We start from the raw sequence: 18,191 nt of genomic DNA on the forward strand, positions 1-18,191 counted from the left end.
TGATCAGGAAAAAACACACTTACGTGCGCAAACCGGCATACTGGTGGAACAGCGATATAGCTGAACTCAGAGGCGCCTGCCACAAAGCTAGACAACAATATTAAAGAAGCAGAAGAACAAGCGAAAATGAAAGGTTACGGGAAATTGTCAAAATGAAACGCAAGGGTCTCAAAAATGCGATTAAAAAAATGAAGGTTTCATGCTTCAAAGAATTGTGTGCCAAAGCTGATGAAAACCCGTGGGGAGGAGCGTATAAGTTGGTGATGTCTAACATTAGTGGATGCAAAGGAAAAGCGCCGACTTGTCCTGTTATCTTAAAAAAGGTTGTGGAAACCCTTTTTTCAAGGCAAGATGATGAGCAAGAACACCGACTAACAGCAGAAGCATTATTTATTACAGATATACCTACAGTTACGAAAACCGAGGTAAATATAGCCTTGAGTCGTGTCGTTTTGGAAACGCTAAAGCTCCAGGACTGGATGGAATACTTAACGGAGTTCTTAAACTTGCACTGAAAGAAGACGCAAACCCCTTCACGGAGACGGATCAAAAGTATTTTCGAGGTGGTGTTTTCAACAGCAACGACTTGTCCTTTTGCGGAAATCTACCAAGATGCCGGGTCAACCAAGCTCATATCGACCGCTCTGTATGTTTGATATGATGGTGCTGATTGCTGATCGTTTGAAGCAGCACCTTAGTAAAAATTTAATTTCCGCAGGAGACGCTCCACTATTGATGCAATTAAAGAGCTTACATCATTAGCAAAAAATGCCATTGAAGGAACAAGATGCATGCATCGTACCAAGGAGTATTGTGGGGGGGCAAGCGTTAAAATACGAAATATACGGCAAGAGTACAACATCTCTGTGTCGACTGAGCGCTATTAGAGTCACAAGCGCTATTCGCACTGTATCCCATGAAGCTATCGGGGTAATTTCATGTATATTGCCCCCAGATATGATGCCTCTGGAAAGTAAGGGGATATATGACAAAAGCCAAAGCCTCGGCAGGTCGTTAATAGCTGAGGAGCGCAAAGAAATAAGACACGAGAGCCCATCTAAATAGCAAAGACATTGGGATTCAACAACCAAAGGGAGATGGACACATCGACTCATTGGAAATGTGGAGGCATGGGTCGATAGAAAACACGGTAATGTCGACTTTATATGACGCAGTTCCTGACAGGACAGGGTTGAGAGAGAATTTCGAGACAAATAAGGCCATGCTGATGGAGTTATATGGTCATTTTGTGCCAAGGTAAATGAAAATGCGGAGCATATATTCTTTTACTGCCAAAGATATAGTAAAGAACGAAAGTTTTTGGAAAACAAAATAGCAGAACCCATAATATCGAACAACGTTCTCCCACACATGCTACAATCTAAAGAAGTACTCGTACTCAATGATTTGAGATAAATGGAGAGAAAGCGAAAAAGTGAAAGCATAGCACTAAATAGCTGAAGTTCTATAGTGTAATAGTTTATAATTTTCCTGCGATGTAGTAACTAACGGTTGTGCCGTAGGACCATTTTCTCGACTGGTTTATTTGGATGCACGCAAACTGACGATACCGGAAATAGAAACTTACCTTTCTATGGCATGGACAGAGATATGGTGGGTTGGGGAGTACTGTTATGACGGAGTGGCTCTCTCATCAAATGACCGAAACAGTGGGTGGTAACAAGCAGATGCTGCTTTCAACGTATTGCATCAAGACAATAACGGACGTTGAGTTTAGTGCTCAAACCGCCTCCTTTCGGATATTTAACGGTTGTACCGAGGGGATCGGTACGTTGACGGTAGGAGGTTTAGTTCGAGTTAAAGTCCCACACTGACGGGGTCGGGCTTTCGATGCTTCCTCCTCGTAAAAAAAAAAAAAACCAAAAAAAAAGCTCGCAGAACCTTTCCACATTGGCAACGGCGAATATCGCAGGCGATGGACTGATGAGCTATACGACGACATAGACATAGCCCAGCGAATAAAGATCCAACGGCTACATTGGCTGGGTCATATCGTCCGAATGGATACAAACGCTCCGGCTTTGAAAGTATTCGATGCGGTACCAGCTGGTGGTAGCAGAGGAAGAGGGCGGCCTCCTCTGCGTTGGAAAGATCAGGTGGAGAAGGACTTGGCTCCACTTGGTGTGTCCAATTTGCGCCGGTTAGCACGAGAAAGAAACGACTGGCGCGCTTTGTGAAACTCGACCAAAATCGCGTAAGCAGTTATCGCGCCAATTAAGAAGAATAAGACATGCTGTTGTCTTCTGCATTTTACTGTACACTTATGCGGGGACTTGACGAACAAGCAGCTGATTGTCGAGCATTTAGATGACATGTTTACATATATATATATATATATATATATATTCATGCATACATATGTACGGAGCCGCGGCCACTCGACTTGACAAAAGTTCAATATTCACCAAATATTGGGAAATATTCGAGTATGGACTATTTTGATTTGATATGTTCAATCCTAGATGTAAATTTTTGTCATAATTGAGAAAAATTGGCATATGGGCGGCTCGTTTTATGAATGAAAGTACTTTACTCATAGAAATATGAGCTCGAACTTATCGATTAATTATTTTGTTGTGCTGTACAATAGTTCAAACTGTTCCGCACCGCCGCGACTATTTCAGACTATTCAGCGCCATGGCAACTAGAATCATGGCCGCTCCGGCTGCGCATATTAATGCATTTTGTTCTTGTAGTCGCTAGGCATAGAATTTTAGTTTTGGGTGACATACGCATTTAGAGGAATAAAGTGAGTGGCGCGTGTGTGCGGTTGTATGTACATTCCTGTGCAAAAAAAACCGGACAGTCTGAAAACTCCATTTTTTGAAGTAGTATGGATTTTATCAAATATGTTTGAATGTGGTTATATTCCATTGTGTTTTTAATACAAAAGTATGAAATAAAATCAATAAATTTCATACGTGTTTTTAATATTTTCATACTTTATTTGTTTTAGCATAGTCAATAACGAATGTTTTATTATTAGTTTATCCTTATTATATAATCTTACAGCTAATTAATTCAAAACAAAATTAATTATTTCATTATAAATGTTATAATTTGAAGTTTTAATACTTGGTCGCACCGCCTTTCGCCTTAATTACCGCTTTAATACGTCTCGGCATTGATGTAACCAGGGTTTGCAACAATTCCTCCGAAATATCGTTGTGCCAAGTGCCCATTATAATGTTATCCAGGTCAGTTTTGTTCTTCGGCTTTTTTTCAGCTGCCTGCTTCTTTACAATGGCCCAGAGGTTCTCAATTGGGTTTAGGTCGGGACTGTTACCCGGCCATTCCAATTGGACAATTCCGTTTTTCCCATAAATTCTTTTACCTGCAACAAATAAGGAATTGGTTTTTTGATTCGACATTTAAACAAAACACTCGGGAGATTTAACAAAAATCATAACTTACTTTGTGAGATCGGTGGCATGGCGCAGAATCATCCTGAAATATAACACCCGTTCTTAGAGAATACTGCTCCTCAATGACAGGTATTAAATGCCTATTTAAAATTGAAATGTAAGCATCTCCGTTCACCAGACCATCAATAAGAGTCAGTGCTTTCGTTCCGTCATAGCTGAAGCAGCCCCATACCATTCTACCAACAGTAGACAGTATGCATCCAGTTTTATATCTTTCGCCAGATCTGCGCTTCACATGGTGGATACCATCCGATCCAAAGAGGTTAAATTTGGATTCATCCGAAAAAATCACATTCTTCCAGTGCTCGACAGTCCAGTTTTCATGAGTTTTGGCCCGCAGTTTTGTCCCATCGTTTTTGACGCATTTTTTCGTTCAAAAACGGCTTTTTTGCGGGATGTCTTCCTACAAAACTGGCATTTATCAATCTCCTACGCACAGTAGATGAATCTATTTCGACGCCAGTTGCATCCAAGAACTCCTTCCTGATGTCTGCCGAAGATTTGAAACGGTCCTGGATACACATCCGCTTAATCATCCGGTCTTCAGCAGGCGACGTCTTTTTCGTCGTCCAGATCCTTTCTTTCGCTCCGTTGAAGCCGGCAACAAATGATTTGCTGAAGCCTACTTTAGCAGCAATTTGATGTACGGACAATTTTTGTTGTGATAGTGCAATAGTTTGCGCCTTAACTACAGCTGCCATTTGCTTCGATCTTGGCATATTTTTGATATTAACACTTGCCACGTTTCAACTATTTCACTTATTGGTTAAATTATGATACAAATTAATTCAAAACTGTTCTATTTATACACAAAAAAAGCTACTTACCGCTAAGAAGCTTTATACTCAAGCTATAGAAATTTAAATAGGGTAAATTAGCTGTCCGGTTTTTTTTGCACAGGACTGTACATGCATATGTGTATATTAATAACCAATGTTTTGCTGGTAGTCCAGAATAGAAATATGTACGTACATAGTTTAGGGCATCAAGTGTGCATACGCACATACAAATATATATACGCCTATCTAGAATAGAATTGTTTTAGCATATATTATAATACGTTCACATATAAGTAGGTGATCTACTTTTTCGTGCTTAACTCCCAATCCGTAATTAAAAAGTTAGATTTCCCATACATCAATTTCTCTCCCAAAATCAGAGATTATAAAATAATCCTAGATAATAACCATTCTTTCTGACATACCTACAATCCTGTGTTTTCTGTGTAATAGTTCATTATTTTTACGCGTGTAAAGAAAAACGTCAAAGTAAAAACTAAGTAAAGTGGATGTCGGCATAGAAATCAAGACGTAATTCTAATAAAATGTTTGTTAGGTATTATTAACTAAGCATTTTTTTCTTGCAGTTTGTCATTCAATACAATCATACGCAGCACAGGTGTGGGGTTTCTGGTGGTTTGAAGAAGTTGATATATTGCAAAAGTATTTTGTAAAGCGAATTCTGAAGCTACCATCGCATATGCCTACACACATACATACTTTGTTTGGAAACCGGCATGCAAGAAAATCATTTGTTCACTTTTGAACTGTTCCTTGAGTATATACACAGAATTTTGTTTATATACTCAGAAAATCGGCTCAGAAATCCAAAATTGTTATAAAGAAAGAAGTCTTCTGAATTAGAGATCTAAATAACTTGTTTGGTAAAAACGATGTCATTTGGCGAATAGATAACATACAATCAGAAAGCTAGATAGAAGATGCAAATTTGCTTTTAACAAACCACAACCAGGTTAGGATGAATATGTACAAACAAAAAGCCTTAAGTACTGGTAGGTATAAGATTAGTCAAAAGGTCTGGTTTATTTAAAAAAATATGATATAGAATCAAGCATGTGGATAATGAGGGCTAGAAGTGGCATGGTTATTTTAAACAACAACAGCTTTGACACAGGAAATAAAACTTGCTCAATGTGTAATTTAGGCGAGCTAGAAAACATAGCACATTTCCTGGGCGCGCTGCCCAATATTAAGAGAATACAGAACAGCCTTTTTCGGAAAATTTACCTTAAATGATTCACAACTGATTGAGATTCTCAATGCGGAAAATGATCATTGGGATAAACTTTTGCGTTGCATTAAATATGCCTCTAGATACAGAGATTACTTAATAAAAGAAGTTAACTGGTTTTAATAACCGTAAACTGAATAATTGTTTTGTACGAAAAATAAATCGACAGACGGCTCATGCCACTGTCGTTAAATTATTGTAAATACTTATTTTTTTCTTAATATTACAATAAGTAAATTTAAAATAATGTATATTTTTCTTTCATTTGCAATAAATACTATTACAATACTACTTCTTCTTCTTAATCGGTGCTATAACCGCATGCTAACCGGCGCCAGTTGGACACACCAAGTGAAGTCAAGTCCTTCTCCACCTGATATTTCCAACGCAGAGGAGGCCTTCCTCTTCCTCTACTACCACCAGCTGTTACCGCATCAAATACTTTCAGAGCCGGAGTGTTTGTATCCATTCGGACAACATGACCCAGCCAACGTAGGCGCTGGATCTTCATTCTCTGCGCTATGTCTATGTCGTCGAAAAGCTCATACAGCTCATCGTTCCATCGTCTACGATATTCGCCGTTGCCAACGTGAAAAGTGCAAAAATCTTACGCAGAATCTTTCTCTCAAACACTCCAAGCGTCGCTTCATCGGATGTTGTCATCGGCTACGCTTCTGCGCCATACGTTAGGATGGGCATGATGAGACTTTTGTAGAGTGTTAGTTTTGTTCGTCGAGAGAGGACTTTACTACTCAATTGCCTACTTAGTCCAAAGTAGCAGTTGTTGGCAAGAGAGATTGGATTTCAAGGCTGACATTGTTATCGGTGTTAATGCTGGTTCTTAAGTATACGAAGTCCTTTACAACCTCGAAATCATAACTGTCAACAGTGACACGGGTGCCGATATGCGAGTGCGCCGATGGTTTGTTTGATGACAGGAGGTACTTCGTTTCGTCCTCGTTCACCACCATTCGCTATGCCTCTTGATCCAGTTTGGAGAAGGCAGAACTAACAGCGCGATTGTTAATGTCGATATCATCGGCATACGCCAACAAGTGTACGCTCTTATAAAAAATTGTACCTGAGCGGCTCATACGATGCTCTCCAACATCAGGTTAAAGAAGTCACACGACAGCGAGTCACTCTGTCTGAAACCTCGTTTGGTATCAAACGGCTCGGAGAGTTAGGTTAGGTTAGGTTAAATGGCTGCCCTAGTGTAAGGCATACTTGGACAAATATTGAAAATTCGTCCGCTGCAATGCCATACAGGGGGGAGGAGAAAGGATATGGGAAGGAAGAAGGAGCCTTGGGATTGGAGGCGATGATGACCATGCATTTTACGACGACGCCGGTGGTGACTGATTTACGTTCGTAATTAGCCGTAACAAGCTCCTGATGAGATTTACCAAATTTGTGATATTTGAGCCCAGATGTCGAAATCTTTGCCACGAGCTCAGGGCAGCTGAGAAGAAGGTGTTGAGATGATTCCACCTCGTCCTCAAGACAGCTTCTGCAAAACGGACTTGAGGCAATCCCAAGTCTCACCGCGCGAACATCTAACGAACAATGTCCGGTAAGGATACCCACCAAATTCGAGAGCTGGGGCTTTGTTAGCCTTGGGAGTTCCCTCGTGCGTCTCCGATCTACCCGTGCCCAGAAGGATCTCGCGACCTTGCACGTTTGCGCACTAGCCAGCGCTCGCTGAGTTGACTCGAGGCCCATCTTTCCAGGAGTAGACCACAGGTTCTTGAGGTAACCCCAATCCTTTCATTTCGCGACGAAACCGTGTCAAAAGTTCCCAGTTCTAGAACGCACAAGCAACGAGCCCAGGGCCCTACTTCGTTAACGGTAATTACCGAGGTAAGCAACCAATTCACTGCTTCCCTAATTGCGGAGACCTCCGCTTGGAAAACGCTACAGTGATCCGGGAGCCTGCATTTGAGTTTGATAGGGAGCTCCTTACGGAATACTACCCCACCAACCCTCCCGTCCAATTTCGAGCCATCGGTGAACATGTTTGCAATGCCTTGCCGCCAAACGTTGCGCCGGTTAATTAATCATCTCTTGAGGGAAGAAAAAGGTCCGCTCGGACCTAGCGTGGGTGTACAGAGATCCAGCACAATGTGTACAGTGATCCAGCACAATGGGGATGAACTCAATTTTTTTAAGAATGCTAGTGTACCCGTAATTTAAGTCTAACTTATGGCCCGAACACCTTAGTCTGATTGCATCGCGTGCAGCGGTAGTTTACCCTACAATGTTCACGGGTGCCACATTCAGCATAGCGTGAAGCGCTAGAGCAGGAGTGTAACGGAGCGCCCCACTAATTCCAATGAGGGCAGACCTTTGTACCCTCTCCAGTTTCTTAACTGACACCTTGTCCGAGAACACCAATGGAACACCCGCTATTGAGGGGAGAAACACTGTATGTATTTTGTATTTCCTCAAAAATAAGACGAGCTCCGTCTTCAGAGGATTTATCGAAAGGCCGCAGTTTGCGGTCCAATTCATACCTTCTTCTTCTTCTTCTTAATTGGCGCGATAACCGCTTACGCGATTTTGGCCGAGATTAACAAAGCGCGCCAGTCGTTTCTTTCTCGTGCTAACCGGCGCCAATTGGACACTCCAAGTGAAGCCAAGTCCCTCTCCACCTGATCTTTCCAACGCAGAGGAGGCCGCCCTCTTCCTCTGCTACCACCAGCTGGTACCGCATCGAATACTTTCAAAGCCGGAGCGTTTGTATCCATTCGGACGACATGACCCAGCCAACGAAGCCGCTGGATCTTTATTCGCTGCGCTATGTCTATGTCGTCGTAAAGCTCATACAGCTCATCGTTCCATCGTCTACGATATTCGCCGTTGCCAACGTGCAAAGGTCCAAAAATCTTACGCAGAATCTTTCTCTCGAACACTCCAAGCGTCGCTTCATCGGATGTTGTCATCCTCCAAGCTTCTGCGCCATACGTTAGGACGGGTATGATGAGAGTCTTGTAGAGTGTTGGTTTTGTTCGACGAGAGAGGACTTTACTGCTCAATTGCCTACTTAGTCCAAAGTAGCACTTGTTGGCAAGAGAGATTCTACGTTGGATTTCAAGGCTGACATTGTTATCGGTGTTAATGCTGGTTCCTAAATACACGAAGTCTTTTACAACCTCAAAATTATAACTGTCAACAGTGACGTGGGTGCCGATACGCGAGTGCGCCGACTGTTTGTTTGAAGACAGGAGGTACTTCGTTTTGTCCTCGTTCACCACCAAACCCATTCGCTTTGCCTCTTTATCCAGTTTGGAGAAGGCAGAACTAACAGCGCGGTTGTTAAGGCCGATGATGTCAATATCATCGGCGTACGCCAGCAATTGTACGCTCTTATAAAAAATTGTGCCTGAGCGATTAAGTTCTGCGGCTAGTACGATGCTCTCCAACATCAGGTTAAAGAAGTCACACGACAGCGAGTCACCCTGTCTGAAACCTCGTTTGGTCTCAAACGGCTCGGAGAGGTCCTTCCCAATTCTGACGGCGCTGCTGGTGTTGAGCAACGTCATCTTACATAGCCGTATTAGTTTTGCGGGGATACCAAATTCAGACATCGCGGCATATAGGTAACTCCTTTCCGTACTGTCGAATGCAGCTTTGAAGTCGACGAAAAGATGGTGTGTGTCGATTCTCCTTTCATTGGTCTTTCCCAAGATTTGGCGTATTGTGAATATTTGGTCTATGGTAGACTTTCCAGGTCTGAAGCCACACTGATAAGGTCCAATCAGTTGGTTGACGGTGGGCTTCAGCCTTTCACACAATACGCTCGCTAGAACCTTATAGGCGATATTTAGAAGACTAATCCCGCGGTAATTGGCACAAATTGCAGGATCGCCCTTCTTATGGATTGGGCAGAGCACACTTAAATTCCAATCGGCAGGCATGCTTTCATCCGACCATATTCTGCATAGGAGCTGATGCATGCACCTTACCAGCTCCTCGCCGCCATGTTTGAATAGCTCAGCCGGCAGTCCGTCGGCGCCCGCGGCTTTGTTGTTCTTTAGCCGTGATATTACTATTCTCACCTCGTCATGGTCGGGTAACGGAACGACAATTCCGTCGTCAACGATTGGGGTATCGGGATCTTCACATTCTCTATGACATGCGCAGCTGTCACCGTTTAACAGGTTCGAGAAGTGTTCCCTCCATAATTTAAGATTGCTCTGTACGTCAGTCACCAGATCACCGTCTTTGTTCTTACAGGACAACGCCCCGGTCTTAAAACCTTCTGTAAGCCGCCGAACTTTCTGGTAAAATTTTCGGGCGTTGTTCCTATTGGCCAGCATCTCAAGCTCCTCGCACTCACGTATTTCGGCCTCTCGTTTCTTCTGTCGGATAATACGTCTCTCTTCCTTTTTCAGCTCTCTGTAGCGATCCCACATGGCTCGCGTTGCGCCCGATCGCAGCGTGGCTCTATAGGCGGCATCCTTTCTATCAGCGGGAGCATGACATTCCTCGTCGTACCAATTGTTTTTTCGGGCTCGCCGGAATCCGATTTCTTCTTCGGCGGCGGTACGTAGGGAACGAGAAGTGTTGCTCCATTGCTCGCGCATGCCGGTTTGTTGGGCAGTGCTCTCCGAGAGCAGGAGTGAGAGTCGAGTGGCGAATCTTCTGGCTGTATGTTGTGATTGCAGCTTTTCGATGTCGAACATTCTTTGCGCAGGTGTACGTTTTTTGCTGCACAGAGGCGGGTGCACAGCTTGGCTGCAGCAAGGTAATGATCCGAGTCGATGTTGGGTCCTCGGATCGTGCGTACATCTAATACACTAGAAGCGTGTCTTCCATTCATTTCCAATTCATACCTAGATTTAGATAACTCTGCATCAGTTCCATCATAGTATCTAGAAACTTGCCTCTGACAATAGGTGCCACGTCATCCGCGTAGGCAATCACCTTGCAGCCCCTCCTCTCTAGCTCCTCCAGCAGACCGCTAAGTAAGGCAATCCAGAGTAGTGGTGGGAGAACACCGCCTTGCGGAGTGCCTCTGTTCACTTGCCGGCGGAGAGAGGTGTGGCCCCTTTCTGCCACGAACGTTATATCACTAAGCATCATGTGGATAAACCTTATAAATTCGGTTCCGACTCCTAGCTCACCCAGAGACCTGGTGATTGCCTCCGGGAGGACATTATTAAAAGCCCCACCAATGTCCAGGAAAGCGCCTACAGTGAACTCCTTCTGATGGAGGGAGGCCTGCCTTCACAATAAGCATGTTGAGCGTACGACTAACGCCTCGAGGAATTATGTGCAGATCACTCAGCCTATCCAGGGTTTTCAGCAGGAACGAGGAAAGACTGATTGGTCTGAAATCCTTAGGGGATACATGTTAGATCTTACCTGCCTTGGGTATGAAAGTAACTCTCACAGCCCACCAAGAATAGATAGAGAGAAGCCAATCAAATGATACCTCAGCAGATTTCTGCAGTTGAGCTGGTATAATGTCATCGGGACCAGGTGACTTGAAGGGCCCAAAAGAGTCAATCGCCCAAGCCAGGCGTCGGTGGTGGGTGTGTGGAATGCTATGCATTCTATCCCAGCCGATGTTAAACGAGTCCGGACTTGTCGGAAAATGGGCGTCGAGAAGTAACCTGAGTGACTCCTCGCTGCTCATCGTCCAGCCCCCCGAGCCGTCTTTCAGGTACTCCATAGGTGTGGAATACGTCTGAATTTCGCGGAATCATGAACTTGTAAATTCCTAGTCCTACAGTTTCCATCCCGAGGAAGGCTTAATTCTTCTTGCTCTATTAAAGAGCCGCCTACACGAAGCCCTAATTTCCGTGAGTTCGGTAGTCCAGCAAGGCGGCTTTTCCTTTTGGGGGGGCGGTCTTAGTAAACAAGCACTTTCGAGAGGTCTCTTACACGCAGCGGTGAATGTCTCCACCAATACATCTATCGATTCTTCCGAGAGATCCGCATTTCTTTGCGTGCTTCTAATGTTCCTGTAGGGTCTGTTCGGTTTGGTTTCATTCAGAGAAAACTGGATGTATCTGTGCTCAGAAAAGAATGAGCGATGAGCACCCTCCAATCAGATATTCGATGCATTAGTGTAGAAGACGCCAAAGTGAGGTCAAGCACCTCCTCCCTAACCACCGTAATAAAAGTTGGGTGCTTACCTCTATTACAAATGGCCAAGTCTTCGCTTGAATAAAATCTAAAAGTGACTCACCTCTTGAATTAATATCCAAACTTCCCCAACAATTGTGATGGGAATTTGCATCGGTTCCGATAACGTCGTCAATATTTCTACCTAAGCTAGGGCCTCACTAAGCAGCATCGGAGGTGGCTTCACCTGGTCATCGTGCACCATATAGGCTGAGATGAGCCAGAGTCTCCCGGTGGTGGGATTCAGAGATACCGCTACTGCTTAGCCGCGGCTCCTGGATCAGGACTACGTCAACTCCACCTTGCTCAAGGTGGACTAACAAGTTAGCAGAAGCTGCCTTATAGTGCTGGAGATTTATCTGAATAATCTTCATCTTCAATAATATTCTCCAACATCCTGAGGTCAGCCTCTTCACTATCCGAGGCCAAAAGTCCCTCCTCCTCCGCCCTTGACTAGCTTCCAGATGTGCTTGGGAAGTTTCGGGTTGCAAGAACGGAGGATTTCCCCCATATCCTCTGAAGCAGAGGGCTCATAAGCGACCCAGACCTGGCCGCGCGGGCGAAGAGGTAGGTCCCTTTTGTCCACAGCTAGCAGACCTCCCCCATCAGACCTACTGCCGCCCTGGCTCGAGGAGGTCCTTCCGAATTCTGATGGCTGGCGTTGAGCAACGTCATCTTGCAAAGTCGCATTACTTTTGTGGGGATACTATATTCAGACATCGCGGCATACAGGTAACTCCTTTTCGTACTGTCGAACGCAGCTTTCAAATCGACGAAAAGATGGTGTGTGTCGATTCTCCTTTGATGGGTCTTTTCCAAGATTTGGCGTATATGGGAATATTTGGCCGATGGTAGACTCTTCAGGTCTGAGGCCACACTGATAAGCTCCAATCAGTTGATTGACGGTGGGCTTCAGCCTTTCACACAATACGCTCGCTAGAACCTTATAGGTGATATTTAGAAGACTAATCCCGCTGTAATTGGCAGAGATTGCAGGATCGCCCTTCTTATGGGTTGGACAGAGCACATTTAAATTCCAATAGGCAGATATGCTTTCATCCGACCATATTTTGCATAGAAGCTGATGCATGCAGCTTACCAGCTCCTCGCCGCCATGTTTGAATAGCTCAGCCGGCAGTCCGTCGGCGCCCGCGGCTTTGTTTTTCCTTATCCGAGTTATCGCTATTCTCACCTTGTAATGGTCGGGTAGCGGAACGACAATTCCGTCGTATACGATTGGGGTATCGGGATCTTCACATTTTCTGTGATATGCGCAGCTATCACTGTTTAACAGGTTCGAGAAGTTTAATCTCAATAATTTAAGTATGCTCTGTACGTCAGTCACCAGATCGCTGTCTTTGTTCTGACAGGAAAACGCCCCGTTCTTACAACCTTCTGTAAGCCGCTGAACTTTCTGGCAGAATTTTCGGGCGTTGTTCCTATGGGCCAGCATCTCAAGCTCCTCACACTCACGTATTTCGGCCTCTCATTTCTTCTGCCGGATAATACGTCTCCCTTCCCTTTTTAGGTAGCTTAGTGTATCTTTTTATGCTGGAATCTGGTGCTGCAGACTACCATATTTCGGGCCCCGGCGAAGTCGATCAGCCTCTGTCCGTTACCGGATGTTTCGATGTGTAGGCAGAATTTTCCGACTGTTGGACCAAAAATTCCCTCCTTGCCCACCCGGGCGTTGAAGTCGCCCAGCACGATTTTTATGTGGCGGCGAGGGCAGCGCTCATAGGAACGCTCCAAGCGCTCATTGAAAGAATCTTTGGTCGCATCGTCCTTCTCTTCCGTCGGCGCGTGGGCACAAATGAGCGAGATGTTAAAAAATCGCGCTTTGATGCGGATTATTGCGAGATGCTCGTCCACCGAAGTGAACGACAGTACTTGGCGTCGAAGTCTATCTTCCACAACAAATCGGACACCGAATTTGTGCTCCTTTACATGGCAACTGTAGTAGATGTCGCAAGGTCCTATGGTTTTCTGACCTTGCCCCGTCCATCGCAGCTCATGGATGGCAGTGATGTCAGCCTTTACTCTCACGAGGACATCAACCACCCGGGCAGAGGCACGTTCCCCATTAAGGGACCGGACATGCCAGGTGCATGCTCTCGAATCGTATTCCTTATTTCGTTTGCAGGGGTCGTCATCAGTAAAGGTAGTTCTCATCCGAGGCTTTGTATATATTTTCATTGGAGGGCATTTTTACCAGCTATCCTGGAATGCGTCGCCTTCTCACGTTAAATCACTCCCGAACGGGTGTTCGGAGCTACCCAGAGGATACGTGGGCTAATCCCAGACGTTGTGAGCTGCTTAAACCATATGCAGAAGAATCGTCCTGGCCACTCCCAAGTGAATGGCGATCAGTTACTTTCCCCACTTGCGTGGACTTCTACACATGGAACCATCCTCCTAGAAAAAGTCACAAGGTATTAAATCACAAGATCCCGGTGGCCAATTGTGATCACCTCTTCAAGAGATAACACGGTCCAGAAAACTTATCCCGTAAAAGATTAATGGTTTCGTTGCCTATGTGGCACGTAGCGCCATTAATTGGATCCATTTTGATTTGTTTCATTCACTTCTGTCTTCTGATTTCTTGGTATTTTCCATACCTTTCTTTGAGCACCATACATATCACTTTCCATGGACTTTGTGAAACTTTCCCAGTACGATTCTCTTATTTCTCTTATTCTTTTATTGGTTGAATTTGTTCAGTATGACGTTCTTTGCTTTCACCTGTTTTTGCTGTCGTGTAACCTAAAAATTACCTCTTTTTCCGTTAGTTGTCCGTTTTACTTCTTTGGTGAACCAGAGGGTTTTGTTCCCTTCAGCCTTAGCAATGCTTACTAGCCGTTTGCCTAATTGTTTAAATAACACGTAACTTTGGGTAAGAGAGGACGGAAACTTATTCCTATTTTATTTTTATATTATATAAGTTAACAGAACAGCTTACAACAGCCCAACAAGTTGACCATTAGCAATTGTCAACAACTCCGCACGAGCAACCAAAAAACTCCTGACGCTTTATGAGCTGTTAACAAAGTCAAGTAAACAACAGTCAGCAGCAATTGTCTAAAATCGAAGTCAGCAATAATCAATAAAGAGGGCATATGCAAATGCAACGTGACGTGTGGCCAATAGTAGGTATAGTTTTAAATTAAAGAAATAATTGTAATTAATCTTAAGTTGGATTCAATATAATAAAGATAAAAGTGGACGCAAGTCGGCACGCCTTTTTTAAAAATAAAGTTTAATTAATGAAACTTTAACTGACGCCCGAGCAGAGACAATTTTAAAAGTTCGCGATTAAATGGGGCTTAAAATGTTGGGCGAGAAAAGAGTGCAACCACAAATAACAAGCTGCAAGGACGCGAATCGAGAGCCGGTCCAGCGTTGGATTCCTGTAGGAAGAACGCACGCTTCAAGTAGTGCGACTTGGAGGTGCCAGCAAAAGATAGCAAAGACGACACCCCACCGCCGGGAAGTGCATATAGTAAGGATAGTATTAAGACTATTATTATTAAAGAAGTATTAAGAATTATAAGAAAATTCAGAAAATTATTGAAAAAGTGTAACTTAAAAAATACAGAACTAATTGAGTTACTGAATTATTGAATTATTTGGAAAAAAAATATAAAGTGAATTAAAAAGAAAATAAGAAAATTAGATAAACATTTAATCTCCAACAACTTATTTAAAAATTAAAATAAATAGTGAAGGAAAATTGTAACCAAAACAAATAAATTCGAAAATAAGAAAGCTTATTAATATATGATAGAAATATTTTTTCATTTACAATAAAAATAATATCTGGCTTGTACAGCCAATAAAATAACGTAATTCAAGCTGCGATTCCTCACCATCGGGGGGAACCTCCCGCTTATAACAAAGATCATTCTCTGCGATTCACGGCCCAAGGGACCCTCCAGAGAATTAGAAAGAAAAAAATATAAATAAAATAAAAATTATTGCATTAAGGAGGTTTTTTTTAAATAATGCCAAGCCCGAGTAATCTTATCCGTCCCTCTGTGCTTCATGCACCCTCACCTGTGCCAGACGCACCCTCGCCATCTGTATCCAACCCACTCCCTCAACCAACTGCTTCTAGCCCATTTAACAGGGATCAACTAACAATTTAGTGACGGGACTTGTCAATAATATTTTGAGACAGCAAGGACCGAACATAGTGACTACAGACGCAAATCACTTAAATAATATTAGTGAACTCCACAGAATACCATACGTAGTTAGATGCTTGCGGGAATTCTCCGAATAACCAGGAGAATATAACTCTTGGAAAAAGAACGTAGATCGCATTCTCCAGATCTATGAGCCCCTCAAAAGGACGTCTAATTATTATGGCATTCTTAATATTATAAGGCATAAAGTAGTGGGCAATGCCGACATTGGCCTCGAATCCTATAACATACCATTGGACTGGAAGGTTATTTCAAGGTGCCTTACACTCCATTACGCCGATAAGCGAGACCTAGGTACCCTAGAGTACCAAATTACCTCTTTAGTGCGGGGAAACTTCACTATTCAAGAGTTCTATCAACGCGTTGATTCCCATCTCGCCCTTATTCTTGCTTGGTTTCAAGGAAGTTGGGGCAGAATCTATGCATTTACTTACCCGAACATACCGGGATAAAGTCCTCGATACTTTCATATGAGGTGTGAAAGGCAACCTAACAAGACTTCTCGATATGAGAGAGCCAGTAGACCTTCCTCAAGCTCTCCATCTTTGCCTGAAATTAGAGAACCAAAACTTCCGCTCTTCCTACGCGCTGGCTAGTAATAACCAAAACAGGAAGCCTCACGACTTTCGACCATCTCTCTCACCAAAAAAACCTGTTAACGAATTTTATCCCCAGTTGGCATTCATGCCAAGACCCCACATACAAGCACAATATATTCCGAATTATCAACGCCCTCAGGTTCCCATTAATAATTCCCGCAATTACCAACCTTATAGATCACTAGGTCAACCTTCTACTAAACCTCAACTCCCTCGTCCAGAACCAATGAAGGTCGATAGGTCCTTATATTCAAGAGCGGTTTATTATATGAACAGATCGCAAATGAATAGCCCAATGAAAAGACTATACAATTTTTCCAAACAAGTGTCGCTAAAACAACAGCGAAACTTTCACATAGAAGCGGGTGAACAGCAAAACTATCAGCAGGACCCACAGTATAACACCGATCAATATTATGAACAAGACTGGACTCTAACTCCTCAGGAGTATAAATCCGCATCGACAGCTGAAGAAAATGGACAACCAGCTCAGACATACGCTCAAGGAAATTCACTTCCTGAAACCCAAGGTCATATTGACATTCATTCTTTAGAATGAACAGTTCTTCGTTGCCTTACGTACAATACAAAGCGAAGAAGGGTAAAATCCTTAAAATACTTACCGATACTGGGTTAAGCAAAAATTACATCCAACCCTGCCATTTCACAACAAAAAAAAAAAAAGATAAATAATTTTTTGCAAATTCCATTGAAGGACAAATCCAAATTACTCATCATACAATTATCAATCTTTTTGGAAAGCCGATTAAAATTTTTCGTATTCCCTGCATTGAAATCATTTGACGGTATCATAGAAAACGACAGTCTTAAAGAGGTTCGTGCTACTGACCATATGATAGCCACACAAATAGAAAATAGAAATTATTTAACTAAAAAGTATCCCAACATCTTTACCGAAAGATAGAATTATTAGACCATCCCGTTCACCATACAACTCACCCATGTGGGTTGTACCCAAAAAACTAGACACATCAGGACAAGAAAAATACAGACTTGTTATAGACTACAGGAAATTGATTTGAATACTTTGACAATAGCAGATAGATACCCCATCCCAGAAATCAGAGAGGTAATCTCGCATCTGGGAAATAACAAATATTTTTCTATCCTTAACTTGAGAAGTGGCTTCCATCAGATTCCCTTGAAATAATCCGACATCGAGAAGACGACCTTTTCGGTGAACAACGGTAAATGTGAGTTCACGCGCCTTACACGGACTGCAAAACGCTCCAGCAATCTTTGAAAGAGTGCTATATGACGTATTTATTTAATTATTTATTTATTTACTTCCGTCTACAGAAAATGTTCTTACAGACTAGTTCTCTTAATTAAACATGGTAAACTGATCAAACTTAAATTTTACAATATTATCATTAAAGTTAATGATGTTACAATAATTGTTACACAATCGTGCAGATTGCACAAAAGGTTCATTAAAGACATAATTAGTGGTATCACTAGAAATGTTGAATTAACGTCTAATTCTTAGACTATAAAAAGAAATATGGCTTTGAAATTGGCTTAATGGTAATATCGATTGTAAGGAGTTATTATTACAATCGATATTACCATTAATGATAGATTACACGGACCTACAAAATAAGAAAAGTCGAAAGAACTCTTCAAGTGATATCGTGCACGTTTTAGGTCAAGATCAGTACAACGCAAAACTGTGTTTAGAAACTTCAAAACACCTTCAAATTTTTTATTTATTGTTCAAAAACCGATTTATGGTGTTTTTGATGAAGTAAAAATAT

Source organism: Anastrepha ludens, chromosome X, assembly GCF_028408465.1.
Source record: "Anastrepha ludens isolate Willacy chromosome X, idAnaLude1.1, whole genome shotgun sequence".
Lineage (NCBI taxonomy): Eukaryota > Metazoa > Arthropoda > Insecta > Diptera > Tephritidae > Anastrepha > Anastrepha ludens.